This window comes from Dioscorea cayenensis, chromosome 18 (genome assembly GCF_009730915.1).
Source record: "Dioscorea cayenensis subsp. rotundata cultivar TDr96_F1 chromosome 18, TDr96_F1_v2_PseudoChromosome.rev07_lg8_w22 25.fasta, whole genome shotgun sequence".
Lineage (NCBI taxonomy): Eukaryota > Viridiplantae > Streptophyta > Magnoliopsida > Dioscoreales > Dioscoreaceae > Dioscorea > Dioscorea cayenensis.
The window spans coordinates 3,019,156-3,046,658 of record NC_052488.1 but is presented as its reverse complement, the minus strand read 5'-3'; positions in this window follow the sequence as shown (position 1 = coordinate 3,046,658).

Sequence of the window (27,503 nt, the reverse complement as noted above, 5' to 3'; positions counted from 1 at the left end):
TATGAACAATTACCTACTTTCTGTTACTTGTGTGGTATGGTGGGTTATGGAGCAACCAGCTGCAGCCGCCGACCTGGAAGCTCACTGGATGACCTGATGATGGAGGATGCCACCGATGAAGGTAACCATACATCTGTTCCTAGGTTGGATACGGTGGAATCATAGGTGAGGCTTGTAGCAGCTCGGTTTACTGAGGAATTAGGCTATACTGAGAGTGTTAACACCAACCAGGCGATGAAATTTGGTTCCTAGATAACTGCCACTCGCCGGAGGAATAAGGGGAGAAGCCATGGTAGTGCTGCCTTCTCCTCAGCACTTGGGTCTCTCATGCACTAAGGGGGCCGGGAGGATGCATTCCTAGCCATTCGATCATCTCGTGATGAGGCTGCTCCTGTCGCAAAGTCAAATGAACAATACTTGGAGGGTAAAGGACGAATGTATGGGACACATGGTGGGCATCGTGCATACAGTGGGGGGCGTGGTGGCCTTTCACATCACATATCTGACTGTTCGAGACTTTCTTCTGTTACCAATGAGGCTGTGCCAGTCCTTGAGCATAGCGTTTCTCACACTTCTGATAGTTCGAGAATCCCATCTTTTTCCAATGAAGCGGCACCTATCTTTGATTCTAATGAGGCTCTTGTTTCACAGGTTTCCAAGGAGACGCAATTGCTAGAATCCCGCGACATCAATGACCCCTTGAAGCAAGACAAAAAAGGGAAGAAAGTATTAATTGAAGCTTCGGGTTTCGTGGCAGGCCAGATGCTTGCTAATACTAAAGCATGGAAAAAGGATAAGGCCCGTGGCTCCTCACATCTTCTTGTTGAGCCAGAGTCGTCTCCAACTCTTCTCATGGGTATTGATGACCTATCAATGACGGCAGATTGGGATCTTAACATGCATCAATAGGCTATGAAAAACTTGGAAAATATTCTCTCGAATGACGAGGAAGAATTAGAGTTTTCTGAGGATTCAATGGCTGAGCCTGATGAATCTGATCATGCTATGGATATGAATGATGAAATTGAGGATTCCACTACACTAAGAAGATATCAAGAGGGAATCAGGAAGGAATCTTTGGCTCGTAAAAGAAGTGCTTTGCAGATGATCTCCCAAAAGAAAGGAAAACTTGGGGACAGTGATGATGGGGGTCCTATCCGGATTTCACGTCCTCAACCACCATCAGTTTAACTTATGTTTTTAGTTCTATTTTTTTCATTATAACTGATTGTTATTTGTACTGATTTATAGAATTTCGTGTTTTTCATGACAAGGAATCTCAATATTATTGGATGGAATTGTAGGGGTTCTACTCGTAAAGATAAGATTAATAGAATGCGCAGGCTTATAAGCGAGAATCACATCAACATTTTTGCTTTGGTAGAGACCAGAGCTAATGATGAGAGGGTTCTTCGTCTTTGTAGTCACTTTGCCAAATCTTGGAATTGGGTAGCCATCCCTATGGATGGCTACTCCAGAGGGATCATCATTCTTTGGCTCAAATACTTAGGCAGAATTTCTCCAGTGGCCCATTCTCGCAGAGTCCTTCACTTAATTTTTTCCTTTTCTGCAAACCATCCTTGGATCATTTCCTTGGTATATAATGCCATACACATCAAGCTGCAGAAAAAACTCTGGAAAGAACTTTTGTTGATTCCAAAACTAAATTTACCTTGGATTATGCTGGGTGATTTTAATGCAATTACCTCATCGTCTGATCATAAGGGAAGTAATTTCTAATACTATGCTAGAAAATCTGTCCTATTCTCCAACTTCATAGCTAACAATGCTCTTCATGATGTTAGCTATTCGGGTGTTTCTTTCTCTTAGTGCAATGGACAATGTGGGCTAGCACGTCGTTGGGCGCGTCTTGACAGATGTCTGGTTAATGACATGTTGCTAGCCTACTCTAACACTATCCATATTAGATACCTTCCTAAGATCTTTTTTTATCATTCGCCTATGCTTATCAACATTGTTAAAGTTAATTATACCTCCCATAACATTTTCCATTTTGAGAATTACTAGCTGGAGCATGCTAATTATATCTTTGAAATTTGTAAAGCTTTGTCTGGTAATGCTCTTTCTAATCCTATACATGATTTCTATCATATTTTGGTCAGGATTAGGAGGGGTGTTTGTTCGATTAGACAATATGGTTTAGGTGCTCTTGATAGAGAAATTAAAAACATTGAAGTCCAATTCCAAGCTCTAGAGGTTGAGGATAGGTTAAGCTCTAATTTAGACCTGGATAATATCAGGAGTCTTCAAAACTGATACAGAACTTTGTTGAGATAAAATCACAGTAGATGGGCTCAAAATTCTAGATTAAATTGGATTATGGGTGGGGATATGAATTCTTCTTTCTTTCACAGGAGTGTAAGGATTCGTAGACACCATAATTCCATTTCTAATCTATATGATAATAATGGTAGGTGATTCAATGTTTCTCACCAGATTGAATATTTTCCTGTGGATCACTTTACAAATCCTTGGGAAAACCCTGATTCTAGGCCTCTTGATTGGTTTTTGGATGCTCTCTCATCTGATCTACCTATTCTATCCTCCGTTAAACAAACTTCTTTAATTAGGCATGTTTCCAAAGATGAGATTTACTTTACTCTCTTATCTTTATCTAAGGGGAAATCTCTTGGTCCTAATGGCATGAATGTTGAGTTCTACAATTTTTTCAGGAATGATATTTAGAAACATCTAGTACCTACCATAAATTACTTCTTTGATAAAGCTGTGATGTCTAGAGCCTGGGATAGAACTTACATCACCTTAATTCCTAAGAAAGAGCACCCTAAATATGCGTCAGACTTCCGACCTATTTCTCTGTGTAATGTTTCTTATAAGATTATTACTAAGATTCTTGCTAATCATATTAAGGATGTGATTGCTTTCTTGGTTAGTAAAGAGCAGTGTGGATTTGTGCCTAGTCATTCTCTTGTTGATAAGATCATTGTTGTTCAGGAAATAATTCACTATATCAATCAGAAGAGGACCATCCCCCCTAGGATGTTAGTCAAAGTAGATATTGTGAAGGTTTATGACACTCTTAATTGGAATATAATTTTGGCCACTCTTATTAAAATGAACTTTCCTAGCAACTGGGTTTCTTATGTTATAACTTGTCTTGAAGTTACTTCTTTCTCAATTCTTATCAATGGTAAACCCTACCCTCTAATTGGTTTAGGTCTACTCGGGGTGTTAGGCAAGGCGATCCCCTTTCCCCTTATCTTTTTATCCTGGTGGCCTAGAATCTTACTGCTATTTTAAATCATGCTAAATATCTTGGTCTTATTTCGGGTTTCTCAAACAATTTGAATCATAACTTTAACCATCTCATGTATGCTGATGATCTTATCTTGGTTACTACTGCATCTAGAAAATCTACGAGAAACATTTAGCTTTGCTTGAATCTTCATGCTCAACTTTCTGGTCAATATCCCAATCAGAATAAATCAGAAATTTATTTTCCTAAGTGTTTTAACATATGGGTTTCCTCTAGAATCTGTAATATTTTAAAATTCAATCATTACAAAACTCCTTTCACACATTTATGGGTTCTCATATCTCCTAAATAGCTTGCCATCTCTCATTTTGATTCCATGATTATCGCCTTAAAGCGGCTGTTGCAGATTCGGGTAAGGCTAAATTAACTAAAGCTGGAAAATTAGTTCTTATTAATAGCATCCTTATGGCTAATCCTACCTATTATCTCTCGGTTTATCCCATTCCTGACTCGGTTCTTACTAAATTTTCCAGAATTACTAGGAAGTTCTTTTGGGCGAATTATGATCATGAGAATGGCATGCCTATGGTAAATTGGGACACCATTAATTCTAGTAAATCTGAGGGGGGATTAGGCATTAGAAATCTGCTCAAGGTTAAACACTCCTTAATGGCTGAAAATCTTATCAATTTTCTTAACAAGTAGAACCTTCTCTTGGTGGATATTCTTCACATGAAATATGGTGATCATAATTTCTGGACTATGAAAGCTCCTCCAAACTGCTTGGCTTTTTTAAGAGGCTTATGCAATAATGCTAATGTTTTAAAACCTTTTCTATGGATCAATTGTCTTAATCTAGCAGTTACTTCTTTTCATTACCATCCATGGTTGTTTGATATCCCCATTGCTTACAAACCTATTTTTCTTAATATGTATCTTAATGTGGATGATATTTGAGTGAATGATCTATTAGATAATTCTTATTGGAATGTGAATGCACTCAACCTTTTGTTTGGCCCAAATTGGAACTCGCCTATCATATCTCATGGGAAGATTAATAATGAGGAAGACAATCACTGGATCTGGTTTCCAATCTCGAAAGATAACAAGCTCTCCTCTAACATCTACAAGTTTTTAAATTGTAATATTGTGGAGGATCAGGAATGGTATGGCTGGGCTAATATTTGGAAACTTAATGTTGCTCCTAGAGCCAAAACTTTTGTTTGGCTTTTGAACCATGGTAAGATCAAAACTTATGAGTATTTATACAAATTGAATCTTGGTCCTCCTGATCCTTGTGTGTTTTGTGGTTTGGTTTGGAACCTTCTGATCATCTTTCTAGACTATGCCACATCAGTACTAAAATTTGGAAAATGGTGGAATGCCTTGCTAATATTAAGATTAATCTAGTGGATCTTCTTTCCAGAGGATAGCGGATAGATTTTTATGTACATGGTAATTCTAAGTTTGTGGCTTTTATTATTGCAGCAACACTTTGGCAGATCCATAAATGCAGATGTAATTGTATTTTTAGATAGGAAAGTCCTGATATCCTTAAGATTTCTAATTTGGTTGTACATCATGTGCAAGAATTCTCTACTTCTTCTAACAATTTCAAAATGCAGAATTATCTCATGCAGAACAGACCAAAACCAGGTTTTATGGGCATTTTTTCGGTAGCTGCCTGGAATTCAGCTATGGGTAAAGGTGGTCTAGGATTTATCCTAATTGATACTAATGCCAATGTTTGTCGTGCAGGATTTGGTCCAAGCATGTTCGCTGGAAATCTGGAAATTGAAATAAGGGCTTTATGCTTGGCTCTCCTACATTCTAAAGACACAAGCGAGATATGCTCCAACATATATATCAGTTTGACTGGTCTATGAAAGGCGATCCATCACATGGAGGAGGTGGGCTGCTTGCGCCAAAAGGATTACCTTGACCACTTAAGGGAGCTACTGTAACATCTGAATCATCCTCAAGTTGAGCTCATCCCTCACCAATAAAATAGAATTACTGCATTTGTAACTTAGACTATCTCTATTCCATGACCATTATTAGCTGGTCATGGAATTCATTCAATGCACTTATCTCTATTCCATATGGGTATGGAGAAACCAAACTGGCTGATGAAGTTGATCAACCAAGCTGGATTTACTTGACTTGTCCTGCCTTATATTTGTAACTTAGACTATCTTTCATTCTGTTTTTTGGTTTGTAATTTTGTTTCAGTTTTTTCTTTTGTGATCCTATTTATGAACCTTTTATTTTTGATCTAATAATATTTAGCTACTCTGGTAGCTCTTCCCCAAAAAAAAAAAAAAAACTATCATTCCTTGATGTCATAATGAAGTGATCTAATTTTACAATTAATAGATTTGTAGCTTATTTCCCACGCTGCACTTGTCCCTCAAATTATCCATAACATCATTTGCCATCTTTAAGTGAGTAATGCAAGGCTGCAACAATTTGTTGATTGAATTAAAAACCCATGACACATGCATGGTTATGTTAAACAACAATTTGAAAAATCTAAGGATGTAGATTCTAAGATCACAATTTGAAAATTGCACAACTGCTCTTATCGCCTATAACTACTTAATAATGTTGCTAGCTTTGTTATAATTTGCATCTTGTGCCTTGTTCTTAAAAAAACTGTAATATGTGAAGTTGTATTTACACTATATATGATTCTAATAATATAATCAACCTTCATTTATTTTGTATTTCTATATGACATTAAAGCCAACAAGGGCACCAGATGTAGGAAAAAACAACATTACTCATTTTGGGAGAAACATCAATAGCAGAAAAACCATCAATTATATAAGAAGTTTCCACTTGTTCAAAATATCCTTTCCTTTCAAATATCAATATAGCAAACTTTGTGATGATCAAGCTGACTGTGTATAACAATTACTCGCTATGGGAGACACAAGGCATACCTCTGATTGAAAGTCAAGATTTGCTCGGCTTCCTCACTAGAGATGAGGTTGTTCCAGCTCAACACATTTTTGAATGGAACAAGATGCAAATTACAAATCCTAATTACACTACTTGGGTCAGAATAGATCACCTTGTAAAATCTTGGATCATTGGCATTATTTCAAAAGGTGTTCTTGGACATGTTGGTGAAGTTTGGAAGGCCCTAACTGATTACTTCATTCAAAATTCACTGGTGCTTGAATTTAATTTGCTACCACAATTACAACATATTAGAAAGGACAACTAAAAAGTGCTTGAAAAAGCATATTTTACATATTGTTTATACTACATTTAGCAGAAGATTTTACATGTTTAGCACCAAACTAGTACAAAATTTCATTCATTTGTTCACCATGGGCTTTTATTCCATTTTAGGGCTAAAGAAGTAAATACGGAGGATTTTGAAGCAAAACATATTAAATTGCTAAATCAGAGCACCATCATGGCTCACAATAGCCGTAGTCAGATGTCACCATGGCCGTTGACCACATCCATCATGACCGTGACTCAAGCATGCCACTATGGAGCCACAAAAGATAGCACAGAAGTCACAATGGCCTCCACAACGGTTTTTGTGGATTATAACACCCGTGGCCAATTCACGCAACGCCGAGAAAAACCATGCCAAGACCTGTTTTGTGGCCCAAGCAATAAAATTTACTCACTATTGCCTTCACAACGGATGTAGTAAGGTTGTGGCAGACTCAGGTTATAAATACCCCTAGGTTTTACAATTTAAAGGAAAATTCTTTTGCCAAATTTGGTTGGAGGCGGCCGGATTTCTGGAGACCTTTTGTGGCTGGAGACAAGATTCGGATCTGTCTTGACGATCTTGGGATCTTCTCAACCTCAACCATCGAAGACCTATTGGAGAGATTTAGTTTTAGGATTCTTTATTCTTTTCTTGTGGATCTTTTGTTATTTCAATCTTTATTATTGATCTATATGACCCCAATTCGAGGGGAATTGTATGTCTTTGTACCTTGACTTTTGGTTTTGAACTTTTATTGGTAATTTATTAATCTTTCTAGTTGATTGTGATTCAATGCATAATTATTTAATGTTATCTTGTTGATGTTGTGAGCAAAAGATTTCCACGCATTAGAACACTCATACCTTGTTAGATCTATGCATGCGCTAAGAGATTAGGTATTGCTAGATTTCTGGATTAGGATTTTATTTGGCCCTTTTAGAGGAGTTCTTGATCTTATGGCGAACATAGGAGGTTGGGTGAAAGAGATTCTATCTTAAGTTCCGAGTGCTTCAGACCTAGTTGCCAAGAGATTGGGACCAGCAGGTCTATGAATTCCTCCGGTCCAACACTAGATAACATTACCACGTCCTAATTCATATCATAAATAATTGTTAAGGAACTTCCCATACATTCACCCATTCCTTCCAATCTCACTTAATGATCCTTAATTGTATTCTTTTAATTATTTTATAGAAGTAGATCTAAAAAACACCATAGACATTAGGTTATTAATCAAGCGAAAAGGAAGTAATAGGAACCTCTTGCCTTTCCCTAAGGAATACGACCCTCATGCTCACTGATAAGTGCTAATTAGATAATAATTTTTATATCATTCACATTGCATTTAGCATGGAATTGGACATGTTTAGCACCAAATTAGTATTTAATTTCATTCTTTTATTCACAATGGTGTCAAATTGTGTTTCAGGGAAAAAGAAGCAAATATTGACATGTTTTGAGGCAAATCGGACCAAAACACAATTCTTAAACCCTCACAATGGCCTCACTGGACAGTGGAGAATCACATATAGTATGAGTGAGCTCCATTTTTGGCAGAATTCAAAAGACTTGTCAAAGCTCACACTCATTCGAGCGGATTTTAGTCACCAATCATTACAACAATGATTAATGTAGTAATTTATTGTAGTAAATCAATGTAGTAATTACCGTATTTTGATCGTGCCAGAGAGTAATTGGCTTCATAATGGGCATCACTACGACCATGGTGAGGCTGTTGTGAACATAACAAGCATGAAACTACACCTGATACAATATTTGGAAGCTCGTACCAGAGATTTCAAAATTCAAAAGCTAAAAATGGGCGTGGTGATTACAACGGCTTATTATAACACCCAGAAAGACTGCCAGGATGCGACTTGGAGCCCAAGCAATAACTTACTCACCACGAGTATCACAATTCCCATGGTGAGGCCGTGGTGGAACCTGACTCTATAAAAACCCTAGGTTTCTCTGAAATTCGGGAGACGTTTTTGCCAAAGAAGCTAGGGCGACTAGATTTCTGGAAATCTGAGCAGCGGGAGACGATGTTTCTTTCATATTCTAGTAGATTTTGGCAGATTTCTCAAGAGTACGTCAACGAGCATCATCGAAGAAGATCGCGCATGACAAACATCTTCAAAGATCATCATCAGAGGGGCGTGAGTGACACATGTCGTCAGGACAATCTTGGGATCCTCTAATCCCCATCTTCGGAGAACTATTGGAGGAAGTTAGTCTTGGAATACATTAAAAGCTTATTTATTCTTTATTTGGTCTTGTGGTTCTCTTGTGCTTTGATGCTTTGCTTATTATGGTCCACAAGAACCTAATTCAAGGGGAATTGTATGTCTAGGTCCCTCTGTTATTATTTATGAATCTTGATTGATTAATACAAATTGTTCTAGTTTTCATAATCATTGCATGTTCTTAATTGATTGTTACATGTTGATGTGGATGAGGAGGATATGCCCCCATGTTGATGACGCCCATGCCATGATAGATCTATGCATGTTCTAAGAGGTTAGGCATAGCCAGGTTTCCAGATTAGGGATTGATTGTCCCTTAGGCTTAGGGTCTGATTGGTCTCTTCTCATGGGACTCCTGCACTTAAGGTAAACCTAGGAGGCTTGGGTGGAAGAGATTACATCTTAAGTTCCTAGTAATTTAGGCCTAGTCTCCATGGCTTATTGGGGCTAGTAGGCCTTTGAATTCCCCCAGTTCGAACCTACAACACGATTGACACTTAACGCCTGTCATAATTAATAATCAAGATACTTATATTACATACTCCTAACTCCTTCTAAGTGTGCTTAATGTCGTCTCTAATTGTATTGTTTAATAGTGTTGTATAAGTAAAACTAAAGAAAGAGTATAAACGATTATGCTATTGATTAAGTAAAAAAGAAGTAATAGGAGGATTTCGCCATTCTTGGGGAAATACAACCCTCTTGCTCACTCACGAGGTATTACTTGATGACACGTACACTTGCGGTAAAATAGACCAATTGTAGTATTAAGTGCATATTTGCATACTTATATATTTGCATAATTTACACACCCATAAGCCATCTGTCAAAATGCAATTTCTCCCAAAATCTACTCCATATGATTGCAAAGGGAATGGAGATTATCATCAACCCACTCGGAAAGATTATGGGAGGCAAAGTCTCCTAGATACCCTAACCAGAGGGCACCCACTATCCTCTCGAATTGCAGTAGGCCTATGCTAGGTGTGAATTTCTTCACATCACGTAGCAATACGAGATATAAGAGCTAGGGCTTTCGCTTCGTTAGCCATCAAGCATCCATTCACACAATTAGACTCAAATAGATATGATTGCAAATAGGAAATCAATGAAAGCATAAGAGATCCAACAACCAAAGTCACAAAATATAAACCCTAGAGTTCAACCATACCCAAACATCTATAAATTAGCCCTCCATTAATGGAAGGCAAGCATTCAAGATACCAAGAATAGAGGTAAACATATGATCCATGAAAACCCCCTTATTAATCCCTAGGATGGAGCTTCGTCGAGGTAGCTTCCACATAGGCCGCCAAGGTGAGCTTGATGGCTGCGATCTCTAATCCCCTTGAATGCTGGGCTAAATCCCTTTCCAAATCTTCCTAAGGTGTTGGAGATTTGGCCCTTTTCTTCCTCAATCTCACCTCCAAGAATTATCCCCAAAAAATAGAATGATAGAATGAATCATGCCCTAGAAATCCTCTTAAGTTCTATTTATACATAACTGCTATAGGCTGCTTACGGGCGTAAGGGCTAGGGTAAGGGAGCTGGAAAAGATTGTCGCAAGACTTACTGGAACACTTATGGTCGTAAGCCCCATCCATAAGGTCTTCTGATTTGGTTATGGTCCAACTTACGATCGTAAACACTGGGCTGTTAGCTTCTCTGTCTACTTCTTGCAACTTCCTTTATGACCGTGCACTGTGGTCGTAAGCTCCTCTTGATGGTTTTTGTAGGCATCCTTAAGGGCGTAAGCTATGCCCGTAAGGTCCTCTAACTTGGCTCGGAATCCTCCTTATGGGCATAAGCATTCTTGCAAGGTCTTGTAGAATAGACTTACGGCTGCAAGGATGACCATAAGCTGCCCGTAAGCCACCCAGTTTGCCTTGTCCTTAATACAATGATGCCGAGAGAGCTCCAAACTCAACGTTTTGAGCCTAGAATGCTTCCTTTGGTTCTTCCTCATCTATAAGCACTGTCCTAAGCCTGTTAATACAAAACACACGATATTTAGCATTGAATTCTATATTATTGTTCTAATACATACCAAATGAGTGTACATATATTAATGAAATACATGATCAATGCACACTTATCAAAATCATATACTTGTTATTTTTTATGATGGTTGCTTTGAGTATGTATTTTTCATAATTTTGTTAGGTTGATGTGTGCATGTTATATTTTGATGATGGTTGCTATGAGTGTATATTTTTTATTATTTTGCCAGGTTTATGTGTGCTTGTTATGTTTTGATGATGGTTGTTTTAAGTGTGTATTTTTTGATTATTTTGTTAGGTTGATGTGTGCTTGTTATGAGTATAGAATGAATTTAGATAAGAAATATAAGTAGTTGTATATTTTTATATTATAATTATGGTTTTTAATATTTTATTTACTAATTATTAATTATTATAATATATTTTTTAATATTTTATTATTGACCCCGGTTCGACCCTGGTTCGACCCGGTTAAACCCATCGACCCCTAACCTCTGGGCTTAGTCGAGTCAATGAGCGGGCCAGGTCTAACAACCTTGCTATGAAGACACCTTTTCACTAGTCACAAGGATGGAGATGGTAAGGACATTTTTTGTAGTTACAACTCAACGATTTTGGCTAGTCTTTCAGCTTGACGTAAAATAGGTATTTCATAATGGGGACCTTCAAGAGGATATCTATGTCGAGCAGCTTGAAGGCTTCATGAAGGCCGAAGATGAAGAGCTAGTGTACAAACTACGAAAGGCCTTGTATAGCCTACCTAAGCGCCTTGAGCTTGGTATAAAAAATTCGATGAGTATTTTGTATTTCAAGGCTTTAAACAGAGTGAGAGTGAGCCCACACTATACAGGAAAGGTCAAAGAGATTCCAATATATTGCTAGTGTGCCTCTACATGGATGACATCATTTACATGGGGTCCTTGCAGTAGTTAGTTGAAGAATTTTCAAGGCTCAAATGATGCATAAGTTTGAAATGACCAATCTAGACATGCTTCATTGCTTTCGTGGATTGGAAGTGAATCAAAGTACTGGAGGTATCACAATTACATAGAAGAAGTATGCATGGGATCTACTCCAAAAGTTTAACTTGAAAGAGTGCAAGGAGGTTGCAACCCTAATGAACATTAGTGAGAAGTTGCAGCAAAATGATGGTACGAGTGAAGCTAACTCTAGGAGATACCAAAGCATGGTAGGTGGACTCATCTATCTTACCCATACGAGCCCAGACTTGGCGTTCACAGCTGGAGTAATGTCTTAGTTCATGCACAAGCCTACAAAACAACATCTAGGGGTTGTGAAGCAAATCCTACGTTATGTTGCGGGGACCATGAGTTATAACCTACATTACAAAAAGTTGAAGATTTCAAGTTGGTGGGATTCACTAATAGTGACTTGGGAGGATCACTCGATGATTTGTGAAGCACCTCTAGCAATGTCTTCATGTTGGGATCGAGTGCAATCACCTGGTGTTAAAAAAAAGGACATCATGGCTCTCTCAACTACTGAGGCCTAGTATATCACTACGACTGCTATAGCCTACCAAGGGGTTTGGTTGAGAAGACTATTGGAGGACATGGAAGAATAAGTGTCTGAGCCTACTCCAATTCTTTGTGACAACAAGTCGGCAATATTCATTGCAAAGAATTCAACCATGCATGACAGAACTAAGCACATAGACATCAAGTTTCATTTCATAAGAAATTTAATAGCATAAGGTTTAATTTGCATAAAGTTCTGCGTAGAGAGGAGCAAATTGCTGACATTTGTACTAAGGCACTGATGGTTAGGAAGCACTTGTTCCTCAGAGAAATATTGGGTGTTCACAACTTCAGCTTAAAGGAGGATGTTGAGAGTAATTAGAAGCAATAAAGCCCAGTGAACCGTCCTCTATTAGAATGTATGCTAAAGTTACTGGTGCGAGTTTCAAAGATTGGAGGGCAATGTTGTTACCTAATAGTCATGGATGTTGGCTATGTCAGAAGGAAAATTCAAAAGAATGTCCTTATGTCCTATTTAAAGTCAAATGTAGCGGAAAGGTTGTACGTGCATGTGTTTTTTTTCTTTGTTTTAATGTTGTGTTGTGCATGGGACTATGTGTAACACTATCTATATATAGTCCATGCTGTTATATTGCTTGACATATGAGAGAAATCCAGTTGAAGTTTAAGTATAAGCTATACTCTAAGATATCCATTGTCTCTTCACTTATCTCAATAGAATGTATTTTCACTCTTATTAGTGAATGCATGAACCCTAAATGGGATATTGATAATTCTCTCTATCAATTGCTGTGAGGTCTTAGATCTAATATCATGTTTAGTTAATTACTCATTACATTGGTGCTTTCATTGCATTATGCTCTCATCTATGTTGAAAGCTACAAGTATTAAGACATTCTTGCTAGAATGGATACTATCTTTGTTGTTATTGATGAATGTGATGAGACAATCAAGCTATTGGAACAATCTATTGTAACTATCACTCATTATATTGTGAATCGTTAATTAAAAACTTCTCGAGTTCCTTAGCAACTATTGTGCCTTCTATGGTTCAAGTCCCATGGTATACCGAACCTTTGCATTTCACTATATCTCCATGGTGCTCTATGAAAATAGATTTCCCTAGGTTCGATGGCACAAATCCATTACAATGGATCTTTAGAGCAGAGCAATTCTTTGATTTCTATGAGCTCTTGGATCCATTTTGTTTGAAGATAACGGCATATGGAGGGTCTAGTTATTCCATAGTTTCAAATGTTGCAAAGTTCTGGTTCCCTTACATATTGGAAATCATTTGTTCAAGCTATGGAGGCGGCCTATGGCTCTTCGGTTTTTGATTGTCCTCTTTATGGTCTTTTTAAATTACAACAACAACATATTGTTTTGAATATTGTTCTGCTTTCACTATATTAGAGAATAGGGTTGAAGGGTTATCTTAAGAGGCTTTATTTGACTGCTTTATCAATGGGTTAAAATGGGAACTACAACAAGAGGTTATTCCCTGGCCACAGGGCTCCTTAGCTAAAGCTATCACTCTAGAACACATGTTCTAGGAAAAGTATCAAATATCTTCTACAGCTAACTTCTCCAAGCGTTACTTGGGTTAGAAGAGAGAGCAACTTCTATTAGACCTATCGTGGCTCCTATACCAACAATAGCAACACAACCGCCTAACTTGCTAGTGTTGCTTCCTCCTATAGCCAACTAGACTCCTAATGTTGTTGTTTGTCCACGACCCATGCATTGTATAATATCATTTAATAAATGCAACTCAGGAAGACATGAGGTCTCTGTTTTAATTATGATGATTGTAATACTCCAAATCATCACTACCTTAACAAGAAGTTACTTCTCTAACAATAGGATGAAGATTCTTGTTGATCCAGAGCCTACTTCTCCATTGGTGGAACAATTTCAAAGCTTATCTCTTCATGAAAGGGATAGTTTAGTGCGTTTAGGCACTATAAGGTTTACTGGCACTCTATATAGGCACCTAGTGAAGGTGTTAATGGATGGCAGTAGTAATGATAATTTTATCCAACCAAAGTTGGTCAAATTCTTACAATTGGATGTGTTAACCACAAGACCATTCCGAGTCTTAGTTGGCAATGGTCAAACCTAGCAAGTGGAGGAGATTATTAATGAAGTACATCTTCAAATTCAACTCTAGGACGTTCACTTTTCAACTTTTGTGCTCCCCATTGAGGGTGAAAAGATAATACTTGGTGCTGCCTGGTTGGCGACCCTCGGCATGCATTTAGTGGACTATATTAAGATGATGTTGCAGTAATTTTATAAGCGTAACTTTGTTACATTTCATGGTGAACATACTTCTCTTCCAAAGTCCTCAAGCCACTACAAGGGTTAAGATTTTTAGTAACAACTTTTTTGTGTCACTCAGATATTTTGCAACAAATATTAGGTTTTTTTGTGTCAAAAAAAGTAACAGACACTATTGTTTAAATTAATTGTGATAACTTATGTTTTTGTCACTATTATAGTGATAATTGTGACAATTTAGTATATGTCACAATTAAATTGTCACTATTAATATATTAACAGTGGCAAAAAAAATTTGTTTACAATGTTCATTACAAGATTTTATGTCAAAAATTTCTTGACGAGAATGATGTGTAATTGTGACAAGAAATATTGTTGTCACTATAATTTTTTATTTATTATGACGAAAGTGTTCTCCATCACTCAACATATATCTTTTGTTACAATAATTTTGTTACAAAAAATTCAACCATTTAGTGCCCACTAAATATTGCCACAAAATTAAATTTCTTAACCATGTTATTAAGTTTTTTATGCTAAAAAAGTTAACTAACACAAAAGTTTGTATTAGTTGTGACATCTAATTATTTTGTCACTATTACAATTTCAATTGTAATAATTTAGTATCCATCATAATTTGTACATCTTACCTTTTGTGTCGATAATTTTGGATACAAAAAAATTAAAATACGTAGTATATATAGTTGTAAAATTATATTATTAATAAAATATTAAAAACTCTATTTATTCTACCCAATCTCAAAGGATATGTATAGATTTTTTAAGTAATAATAGATAAAATTTAAAGGTTTTTAAAATTAAAATTTAACATAATTTTATCAAACAAAATTATTATTTATAATTACTTCAAATTAACCTATTAGATACTAAAAAATTCTGTTCTATTAAGCCAAAATTTTAACCTATTAAAACATTTAAAAGTAACTATGTCCAAATTCTACATCATCATCGCTATGTTGTAGACCGTATCTACAATGCAAAGAAAAATATTCCATATATATATTTATATATTCATCAATCATTTACCAAATTAACAATTATTTTTCACATAAAAATACCAAAAGTAACCAAAAAAATTATATATTAAAAAATAGTATAAATATAGGCCTAGCTTTCTCCAATCTAGTTTTAATATAGCAAGTAAATTATGCTTATACTACAAGAATTACGACATAATGATTTTCTTTGTAACTATCAATCATTTTTTCACAAATATGAAGTTTTTGTGATAAAACAAATTAGTTAACACTATTGTTTAAGTTAATTATGATGATTTTTTTTTCACTAAAACTATTATATTTGTGACGATATAGGATCTCTCATAATTACATTTTCACTATTAATATGCCTATAGTATCGTAAATAATATTTTCATTTGTTGTGACGAAAGTGTTCTTCACCATTGGTCATTTTATTTTTTTTGTGATCATATTTTTTGTCACAAAAAATTCAACTATTAATATCTACTAAATATTGTCACAAAAAATCTAAAGTATGTTTAACATATTTTAGGATCAAATTCGATATGTGTGTGTGTGTGTGTATTTATATAAATGTTTTTTAAAAGAAAAATTATTCAAATTTTAAAAATGTTTGTAAAAATATGAGATAAAAATCGATGTAAAAAAATATTCTTCGAATTCATTGTTTTGCAAGTTGTTATTGTTTACCCAATCCTCCAAATTGATATTTTAACGGATACAAAACAAGTTTTTAATTTAGATTATACCTAGAATTTATAGTATTAGCGAAAGATTTTAAAAATTAAAATTAAATAGAGATTTACCAAATCTCATAAAACATAATCTAGATAATATAAGTTTTTTTCAAAACATTAAAATTTAAAAAGATATATATCCTCAATGAATTTAACATATAAAAAGAGTGATGCCTTGAGTAATTGTGTGTCGATGGAGATCGATGGTAAGGGTTCAGCTTCATTTGATGTAAAGGTACATGTTATTGATGGCCACAAGATTTGCTTATTTTTATTTTTCTTAAATTCTTTTACTTATTTTATGCAATGGATAAGAGATAATTATTAATCTTCAATGTTAGGTTTATTGAATTTTTTTTTCAATGATGATTGTTTGTTAGTATTTCTTTTTAGATACTTTGAATCTTAGGTTCAGGTTCATCATAGGAATATGTTATTTAGATTTTGATAATGTGATTTTTTTTTTATGATGTTTTATCTTATTGAAAATCACAAAAGCAAAATGCAACATGGAACTTGTCTCAATTGAGAAGAAATAATGATATGAAAATCGTAGTTAAATTAGAATTTTTTAATTTTTAAAATTATTCCATTAGATTCTTATTTTTTCCCTATATGTGTAGAATAAGCATCAAGGAAAGGGAATAACATTACAGTCCCAACAAAGTAATCAAATTCTAGCAAAAGTTGAGGTTGAAAAGTAAAAGAGAAGATTCAAATGCATAAAGGAGTAATTCATCTCCAAATTTAGTATAATTTTATAATCTTTTTTTCTTTTTTTAAAAGGATAATTTTATAATTGTATTTTGGATATTAAAGTTTCCAATTTTATATATTCAAAATTTAAATTTTGTATATTTTGATGATATTTATTTATTTATTTTCATATAATATTAAATACATTATTTGCTTGTGTGACAATATTTTTGCTACTAAAAATTTGCTTTGAAAAACGTATATAAAATATAACTTTATATTTATTACAAATAAATAATTATATTAGTGAAAAAATTAGCGTAACATAATTTTTATTTTAGTGACAACATTATATTTAAATTAATAAATTTATTTGTGACAATATAAACACATAACAATATCTCAAAGTAACTTTAGTGACGAAGTCATGGTTACCAATAAAAATATTACTATTGACAAAAACGTTTTAACACTATTAAATTTTTTCAGAGTTAACAATTTTGTCACAATTTAGCATTTTATTTGTGTCAACAAAATTGACACAACTAAACAAATTATTGTGAGAACTTTATTTGTCAAAATGAAATTTTTTTTGTGACAACAATATTGACAAAAATAAATAAGGTTATTGTAGCCACATCGTTTTGTCACAAATATTAAATTTGTTAGTGTCATGAAATTGGTCACAAGCATCAGAGGTATTTGTGACGGGAGGTAACGACTTCTAAAATTTGCTACTATTACTAATTGTGATTAAAATTATTTTTTTTAGTGATAACTTTTGTTACCACTAAAAATGCAATTTCTTGTAGTGAGCCTACACCAACTACATAGGTTATGTTCTACTAAAGCAATAAATTCATGTTATATGATGCAAGTCTCTACTCTTGAGAAAATTGATTCTTTAACAACATCTTAATCTATGGCATTCACTGGCTCACAACTTTAATTTCCACTAGATATGCTAGAAAATATACAATAATCTTCTATAAGATTATTTTTTTTGTTCCTTGTGGTCTTCCACCTCTTGGGAGTATGACCATCGAATTCCCTTGAAGCCTCACATAGCACTAGTGAAGATCAAACCATACAAATATCCCGATAGTCACAAAACAGAGATTGAACAAATGATGAAGCAAATGTTGCAAGATGCTTTGATAAAATTGAGTTCTAGCCAACTTTCTTCTCCAGTTTTGTTAGTTAATAAAAAAGGATGGAAACTGCCATTTTTGCACTGATTACAAAGCTATCAATGCATTGATGATCAAGAATGGCTTTCCAATTCCAACGGTTGATGAATTGTTGGATGAATTAGTCGGTGCAAAATTATTCTCAAAATTGGATTTACACTCCAGATATCATTAGATACTCCACCACCTTGATGATTGGCATAAAATTATTTTCCTCACTCATTGATAAGTGCTTGAGTAGACATATTTCTATATATGTTTTACATGCATTGAGCATCATTTATACCATGGTTTATGTCTCACATTGTGTATTTGGTATTCTTTTATGCATATAGGTTGTGAATGCCTTGAAGAGTAAAAAGGAAGCAAAGATAGGCTATAAAGACACAATGTTGGGAGTTCTTGTTCAATTCAAGAACCAAGACACGAGAGGAGTTCATGAACGTGGAGATGTGTGCCAACTTCCAAGAAGATTCAAGTCAATTCACTAGTTGGAAGGGCACAAAGGCAGCCACATCTTCATGTTCCTTCTCTTTGTGAAGATTGCAAGACCTCTCAAGGATACGTCGATGAAGAAAAGTCTTATAGTCTACCACATGGACGTGTGCCCGACCATGTGGCCTCAAGAGTAGAGTGTTTGGACCGCGATTATGGAGAGACTGTAGCTAAGTACTGTAGCGAAATACTGCAGCATTTACTGGTTCACGCGACCGCGTGGAAATTCCTGCAGCCCTCTCGGGCGCATGGAAAATCCACATGGGCGCATGGGGGCACATGACAGACGCTGTCTAAGTCCTATAAATAGCCATTTTGCCCTATTCTTTCTCATCTTTTTTGCGGCTCTTTAGGGGTGAAAGGGCTAGGGTTTGGAGAGAAGGTCTTTGTGGCTTGGGAGGCGCTTTGTCACCAACTTTGATCGATTCCTCCTCCGTCATAGCATCAAGAAAGCCACCGATGAACCTAGCTTCGGAGAGGGTCCTTCAAGGCGTCGAAGCTCTCCATCAAGGCCATCAGTTTATATATAAGGGGGTTTATTTCTATGGTTTTAATGTACTTTCATTTATTGATGGTGTGTTTTGTATGTTGCTCCATGGAGAACTAAAACCCTAGAGGGTATTTGGGCTTGTGAACCCTAGGATTCTCATCTTGTTGGGATTTGCTTTGTGTTTCTATTTAATCCGAGTTTGATTAAGTTTCATTCTTGATTGTTTAATGCTTGCTTGCCTTATTGATCTTGTGGTTATTTGGTTTGCATGATTTGTTGCCTTGGTGGGAGAGAGATCTCCATTAGGGTTAGAACCTCAAGATTGAAGAGGGTTGAGAGGGTGAGTCATGAGATAGTGAAGTGTCCCCTTTCCCCTCCTATTGGTGTATTCTATCTCCATTCCCTAGACTCTATGCAACCGTATTTGGTGGGAGGCATGAGATTGCTCGATTTCTCCACCGGGACCTTGTAGGGGGTTAGGATCCTTTGCTGGGAATTAGGGTTGGATCAATCTTTAGGAATCTGTTACACCTTTCGGAATCCCTAGAGTGCTTTGCGGTCATATGTGGTGTGAGGTGTTGAGATTGAGCGATTTCTCCACCGAGACCTCGTAGGGGGCTAGTATCGGTGATCTGGAGACAGATCTGATTATATTTGGATTTCCATGACTTAACTTACTCATCATAGAAACACTTTGCATATCTGGTACCTAATACCTGAATCCTAGGGAGATCATTGCCCGAATACCCCAATTTTACTGATTGAGATCTTCCTCGATTTTACCCTTGCATATTTGTCTCCGGCATTTATTTCTTCGCACATCAGATCACCACACTATCCCATTATCATTAGGCTAGAGAGCTGAAGAGAAGTTAGTATTAGTAGCCCTGTTGCATGTGGATTTGACTACCCGACTCACCGGGTAATTATTACTTCGACACCCGTGTACTTGCGGTTTACATGCATATTCAGACGTGTCAAGTTTTTGGTGCCGTTGCCGGGGAATAGGATACTAGGAATTCTAGGACTTTGTTGCTCTAACCATTTATCCATTTTTCATTTTATTTTTCTATTCCACACTTTCATTTTCTTCCATCATTCTCATCGGTTTTTATTTAGTTTTCATTTATTTCACTCTATCTTCTTCCATCATTCTATTTTGTTTTATTTTGTCTTATTTACTTTTCCTTGCATGGAATTTGAATGATGATTAATCCAGTTTTAGACTTATATTTTCAGGTTGAAGCCCTCACTAGAAAACTTGATCAAGTTGTCAATGTTCACCAACATCACAATCCATATCGCATCAACTATCATCCAAATCAAAGGAGCTACCCAAATCTCTTGTGGGGTATTGATGGACAACAATGGGAAGCACCTCAAGAAGAATTTCAGATGGATGAGAAGCTTGAAGAGGATGTACTTCGATTGGAAAGAGTGTTACCAAGATTTATTGAAGCAACCGATACCCGTTTCCAAAATATTGAGGCCACATTAAGTTGTCACGAGGTCTCCATCAAAACCATTGAGCATAAATTAGGAGATATCTTGGACATGCTTGCGAAGGAAAAAGAAGAATTTGAACAAGCAAGGCAAGTGTCTCCTGGATATGATGAAGCCATGAGCAACATTGAAGAAGGTGGGCAAATTGAGTACATTGGTGCAGAAAATGAGAAGAAAGAAGATGAATACCATTTTGAGAATTTGGATTGCATGAATGAAGATTGTGCTTGTGGGCAAGAAAATTTTCAAGGGGATTTTCTAGTTTCATGTTCCTTCCAAGTTGAAAATACACAAGAAGGAGCAAACCCCAAGGTAATGGAACAAGCATTTTTCTTGGGGATTGATCAACTCTTACAATGTAAGAAAGAGATTTTGGGAAGGGAAGAAGATGTGGGTAGGAGATTGAAGCCATCCAATGACCCACCTGTGCCAAGCTTGGATAATTCCCAACCCAAATTGTTTCCTTGGAGGCCAAAAGTAAGATGGTTGGACTCTGCAACAAATACTTCATCCCAGCAAGTCGATTTTTGGTTTAAAGGAAGTAGCTATGCAATGTCTAGTCGGGAGGAACACACTCTATTCAAGCATCCATAAGGTAAGGAAGAGGTACGTCAAGCTTAGTGACGTTAAACAAGCGCTTCTTGGGAGGCAACCCAAGCTTTTAGTTAGTTTTTAGACTTAAAATTTACTTCCTGCAGTAATAATTTCATGAGTGTGTGCCTTGATCAATTTCTGATGTATGCTGGTGTTTTCATGAAATTTTTCGGCATTGTGAATTATTTTTCATGTGTATGACATGGTTCAGTAAAAATTAGTTTTAATTGGGCGTTTTGGGCCCTCAGTGAACTGTCTGCAGAAATTTCATAATTCACGCGGCCGCGTAGAATTTCCACGCGGTCATGTACAATACCCACGCAGGGGAGTGGAAAATCCACACCCCCATGTGCCTATAAGAATGTGAAGGGGGCACTATTCATCATCTTCCATTTTCAAAGAACCCTTCCATCTTCTAGTCTTCACTCCTATAAAACTCAAGTTTTGATCTCTAAAACCAATTTTTTTCAACTCTTTGGAGGATTAGAGGTGATTTTCCGGAGTTTACACTGAGTTTTCTTCTTCCATTTGATCCGGTAAGCTTTTACTCCCTCCCATCCTTTCCATGTTCTTCATAACCATTTTCTTGGTATTTTCATGGTATTTGTGTGCTATTTTTCATAGTAGATCATATTGGACACTTATTGAATACTTGAAAATTGTTTGTATGCAGCGTAGGAGCCCTACTCTGGTGATTTCGCCGGAGTCGGGTGGCCACGCGCAGCCTGCAGGGCCATGCGCCCGCGCGGCCCCCTTGGCCGAGAGCGGCCCCAGCCACACGCTCGCGTGGCTGGGGCGCGCGGGCGCTCGGCCTGGCTGGCCAGGCGCTCTGGCCAGCCACATGCCCGCATGGTAGGCTGGTAGAGGCCAACACGCACCCACGCGGGTGCGTGGCCTTCCCACGTGTCCGCGTGGGCTGGACAGTAGGCGTTTGGCCGTGTTTTCTCTCTGGCTGGCTGCCTTCACGCGTGCTGTGCCCTGTTTACACTGTATATATTCTGAACTGATATTTTTACATGTTTTCTTCGCAATTATGGCACCGCGGACCAAGAGATTGTCTCAGAAACGTCCTCACCATGATAGGGAGCCAACCCCACAACCACCAGTCAAATTTCCTGACCCCATTCATCAACAACGGTTCGAGCGTCTCCAGAATCTCAAGATTGGACAGTCATGATTTATTAACTGGGACGCATTAGAGGATATTGGTCTTGCTGAAGAGGTCAGGGAACTAGTTAGTGTGGGAGGTTGGGATCGACTGTTTGCTATTCAGGAGCCCGTCAGACGAGATATCACCTTGGAGGTTCTTGCATCATTTTCCTTCGATCGTGACACAGTTGATATCAGTTTTGACACGGAGGATGCCATTCGTTTCCAAGCCTTCGGTCAGCCGCATAGGATGTGTTTGACCTAGTTCTCGATATATCTCAGATTGTACGATCAGGGCTATGCTGATACTATCGTGTACACTAAACTCCTCACCAATTATCCTTATGATCTCACTCCGAGCCAGGTTTTCCATAATTTATGCGGGGTCGTCAGTATTCCGCAGGCCAGTCGAAGGCCTCTTTGCTCACTCGACCAGCACACAAGTACATTTATACCGTTCTTAGCAGGTCAGTGACAGGTCGGGAGATGGTACTTGTTCACTTCGCAGGATAGATCTTTTGTGCCTGCACTCCATGGTCCATGGAGTCCCTCTCCACTTAAGATATGTGGTCGCCGATTACTTTCATCACCAGAGTGAGTACTTGAGATTGGGAGCATTGTTTGCAGGACCCTACATCACTTGTCTTATGTTCAAGATGGGTCTAATCCTCTCGGTCAGGGGCTAGGAGATGGTCAGTAGTCCAACACCATTGGGTTTGGTTACTCTCCAGTTGATGGGCATTGTGAGACGTGCAGGCTTAGGTGGATATGCACTAGTGGAATCATCATCTGAGGACGACAAGGAGCCTGATGAGGCCACAGAGACACCATCTGTAGCCGAGCCCAGGATCACCAAGGCAGCACCGATAGCATCCACGGATCCAGAGTCATCTTCCCCTCGAGTATACGAGCGCCTGGCTCGACTCCAGGTTGTCGTCGCCACTATCTTGGAGAACCAAGCGTGGATTCTGGAGTGACTTGACCGTATTCAGCAGATTCTTGACGAGGAGAACTCATCTACTTCTGTACCAGCATCCGCGCCAGCACCAGCTCCAGCTGCCGACGCTTGAGGTGTCACACTCCTGAGACTTTTTATTTTTTTTGCATTTTATGTTTTTATGTGTTTTATCTTTAGTTTGTGGACTTGTGTGCTTAGAAAGGTTTCACCTTCTGAGAGTTATCTTTATGCTTTCATTTTGTTATCTATTTGCATTCGTATTTTCTTTGTTATTTTGTTAAGATTTACTGAACCCCTTGTATTCTGTGCAGTTGGCCTTGAGAATGATGTTGTTGATGTTTTAGTCGTAGACACGATCATGTACGTTATTCCATGGTCGTGTGAGCTTCACAACTGTTACAACGCTCCCTTGAGATAGACTCCACCAAATGTTAATGAGGAGTTCAGGGGAGTATTATTTTAATTGTACTCCTCTCTTGATGCTACTATTATTGTGCTTACATGTGTACATTGAGGGCAATGTACATCTTAAGTGTGGGGGAGGATTCACCTTTTACATGACTTTTACTTGTTTTTTCATGAGCATGCTCTTGTTGCCAATGAAGGTTCACCTTAGGGTTGAGAGTTTAATTTTTAGTTTTTTGAGGTTATAAACATTGGATTTTATCATGCTCTAGTTTTCATCCAATTTTCTTGAATATTTTTGGTCGTTTGCTCTTTGTGCATATTTCTCACTCATTAGACCTATGATTACTCTAGTTCATTATGTTTGGAACTTTAGTTGCTAGTTTTATGAAAAAAAAAATTGGAAATTGTTTGTTGTTTGTACATAGGGGGGTGGAAAGAGCTACCACTCATGATGTATGTAGCTACTCTCATAAGTCAGATACTTGTTATGCCCTAATGAGAGAAAGAGCTATCTTATGGGATGTGTGAAAGCTACCACCCTTGGTAGAAAGAGCTACCACCTCGAAAGTGTGAAAGCCACTCGGGAGGCTTCTTAGGAGAGGGCTACCTTAGAGGATTGTGTGAAGCTACTACCTATTATTTTTGTTCATAAATAAGTCCCGTATTATTAAGAACTTAGTAGTGGACATAGTGTTGACATGAGTTGAGTTTTTCACACACACACGCATTCGGATTCTATCACATTCATTTTTGATTGGATTGTTTGCTAGAGCATTGATTGCTTTTGTCTAGTGTTTTATTTTCTCCATAACTTTAGAATCTTATTCTTGTACCCTCTTGGTGAACCTAAGGCCAAGCACTTCTCTTTTCTTTCCATGAGTTTAATATTTAATTTTGCTTGAGGACAATCAAAGGCTTAAGTGTGGGGGAGTTTGATAAGTGCTTAAGTGAACATGTTTTTATGCATGTTTTACATACATTGAGCATCATATCTTATATGGTTTATATCTCATTTCGTGTATTGGGTGTTCTTTCATGCATATAGGTTGTGAAGGCATTGGTAATTCAAAAGAAGTGAAGATAGGCTAGCAAGGCACAATGTTGAGAGTTCTTGTGCGAATCAAGGATGAAGTCACAAGAGTAGTTTGTGCATGAGGAAATGTGTGCCAACTTCCATGGTTATGCAAGCCAATTTACTAGTGGAAAGGCACAAAAGCAGCCATGTCTCCACATTCATTCTCTTTGTAAAGATTTCAAGACTTTTCAAGACGCATCGATAAAGGAAAAGCCTTATAGCCTACTACATGATCATGTGCCCGATTGTGTGGCCTTAAGAGGAGAATGTTTCTCATCACGCTTGCGGAAATCACTGTAACAAAGTACTGTATCAAGGTACTGTAGTAATTTACTGTAGTAGTACTGTAGTAAAATTACTGTTTACATGACCGCGTGGTAATTCCTGCAGCCCACGCGGGTGCGTGGAAAATCCACACGGGCACGTGGGAGCACGTGACAGCCGCGATTTGAAGCTATAAATACACTATTTGACCGATTCTAAGGGGACTTTTTGCTAAGCTTTGAGCATAGACTTGGAGAGAAAGGCGGCTAGGGTTGGAGGAGAAGGTCTTCGCCGATTGAGAGGTAGTTCTTCACCAACTTTGATAGGTTCCTTCGACGTCATAACATTGGGGAGCCATTGGCGACCGAGCTTCGGAGAGGAACCCTTCAAGACGTGGAACTACCAATCAAGGGCAATCCGCACGAATCCAAGGGGGTTTTCTCTATGGATTTTATTGCTTTTCATTGTATCCATTATTGTTTTGTAACTAGGCTCATGGAAGGCTAAACCCTAGTAGGTATTTGGGCATGTGAACCCTAAGATCTATACTTTGTATTGATTCTATTAATGCTTCTAGTTAATCCGAGTTGTTTTGAGTTTTAATCTTGTGATTTAATTGCTTGCTATTGTTGTTAATCCTTGTGGTTGATTTACATTGCATGATTTAATACTTGGATGTGAGAGGTCTCCATTTGAGTTAGATTGCCAAGATAAAAGAGGGTTGAGAGAGTGAGCCTTGGGATAGAGGAGTGTCCCCTTTCCCTTTTGATTGAGTGTTTCCTATCTCCGTATTCCCTTTTCTCTTTGCAACCATATTTGGTGTGATGCGTGAGATTGCTCGATTTCTCCTCTGGGACCTTGTAGGGGGTTAGGATCCTTTGCCGAGAATTAGGGTTGGATCTACATTTTGGAATCGGTTTCACTCTTAGGTTTCCTTCTAGCATATTGCGGTCATATGGGGTGTGAGGTGTTGAAATTGGTCGATTTCTCCACCGGGACCTTGTAGGGGACTAGTGCCTTTTGCTTGGAGACAAGGATTGGTTATCATTGGAATACCTCAACTCATTAGACTTAATTCAAGAGCATTTAGTGAATCTTGATCTTCATAGAAGATCTTAGGGGGATCATTGCCTGAGTACCTCATCTTTAGTGATTGAGACTCTTCTACTTTATTTCTTGCATACTTGTTTGCTTTGCTTGCAATTAAGTTCACTCTATCATATTCATTGATTCTGACTAGATAATTGAAAAGTGGTTATTACTAATACTTCCGTTCCCTGTGGATTCGACTACCCAACTCACCGGGCAATTATTACTTCGACACCCATGCACTTGCGGTTTATACGCATATTCGGACATGTCAAGTTTTTGGCGCCGTTGCTGGGGAAATTTGGTTTAAAGGAAGTAGCTATGCAATATCTAGTCTGGAGGAACACACTCTGTTCAAGCCTCCATAAGGTAAGGAAGAGGTACGTCAAGCTTAGTGAAGTAAAACAAGTGCTTCTTTGGAGGCAACCCAAGTTTTTAATTGTTTTTTAGCTTAGATTTTTATTTCTGCAGTAATAAAGTCATGAGTGTGTGCCTTGATGATTTTTTGTTAGTGTTCAGTTCTCATGGAAAAATTTTGGTGTTTTATATTGGTTTTCATATATGTGGCATGGTTTGGGGTGCAATTCATATTAATAGTAGAAGAATTAGTGTTAATTTGAAGTTTGGAGCCTTGCGTGGACTGCCTATAGAAATTTTGTAGCTCACGCGGTCGGGTGGAATTTCCACGCGGTCGTGTACAGTACCCACGCGGGGGTGTAGAATTTCCACACCCCCATGTGGCTTATAGGAATATGACGGGTTCATTTCCATTATCTTCATCACTATAACCCTTCATTTCCCACTTCTCCATCTTTAAGAATCTGAACTTTTGAGAATAAAACTAAGTTTCTTCAACTCCTTTGAGATTTAAAAGTGTTTTGCCGGCATTTGCATTAAGTTTCCTTCACCGATTTGCTCCGGTAAACTTTATCGTCTCCCATCTTCTCCATGCCCTTATTTTGCCAATCCGTGAATTTTTATTGGTTTATAAGTGTTGTTTTTCATGGAAAATCTTGTAGAAGCACTTTAGAATGCATGGATCAAAAATTTTTGGAAGCATTGGAGCCCAATCATAGCTTTTTGGCCATGGTTGGGCGCCCACGCGGGCGCGTGGCCGGCACACGCGCCCGCGTGGGCTGGCCAGCAAATCGGCCCTACGTGCGTAGGCCCGCAGCCAGCCCATGCGCCCGTGTGGGCTGGCCAGCTGATCGGCCGCCCGGCCTGGCGTCACGCGCCCGTGCGGCTGGCACACGCGGCCCTGGCCGAGACCAGAATGCGCCCACGCTGGAGCGGGGCTTTCCCACACACCCGCATGGGCTGGAAACGGACCCAGTAAGGCCAGAAAAGCACTTG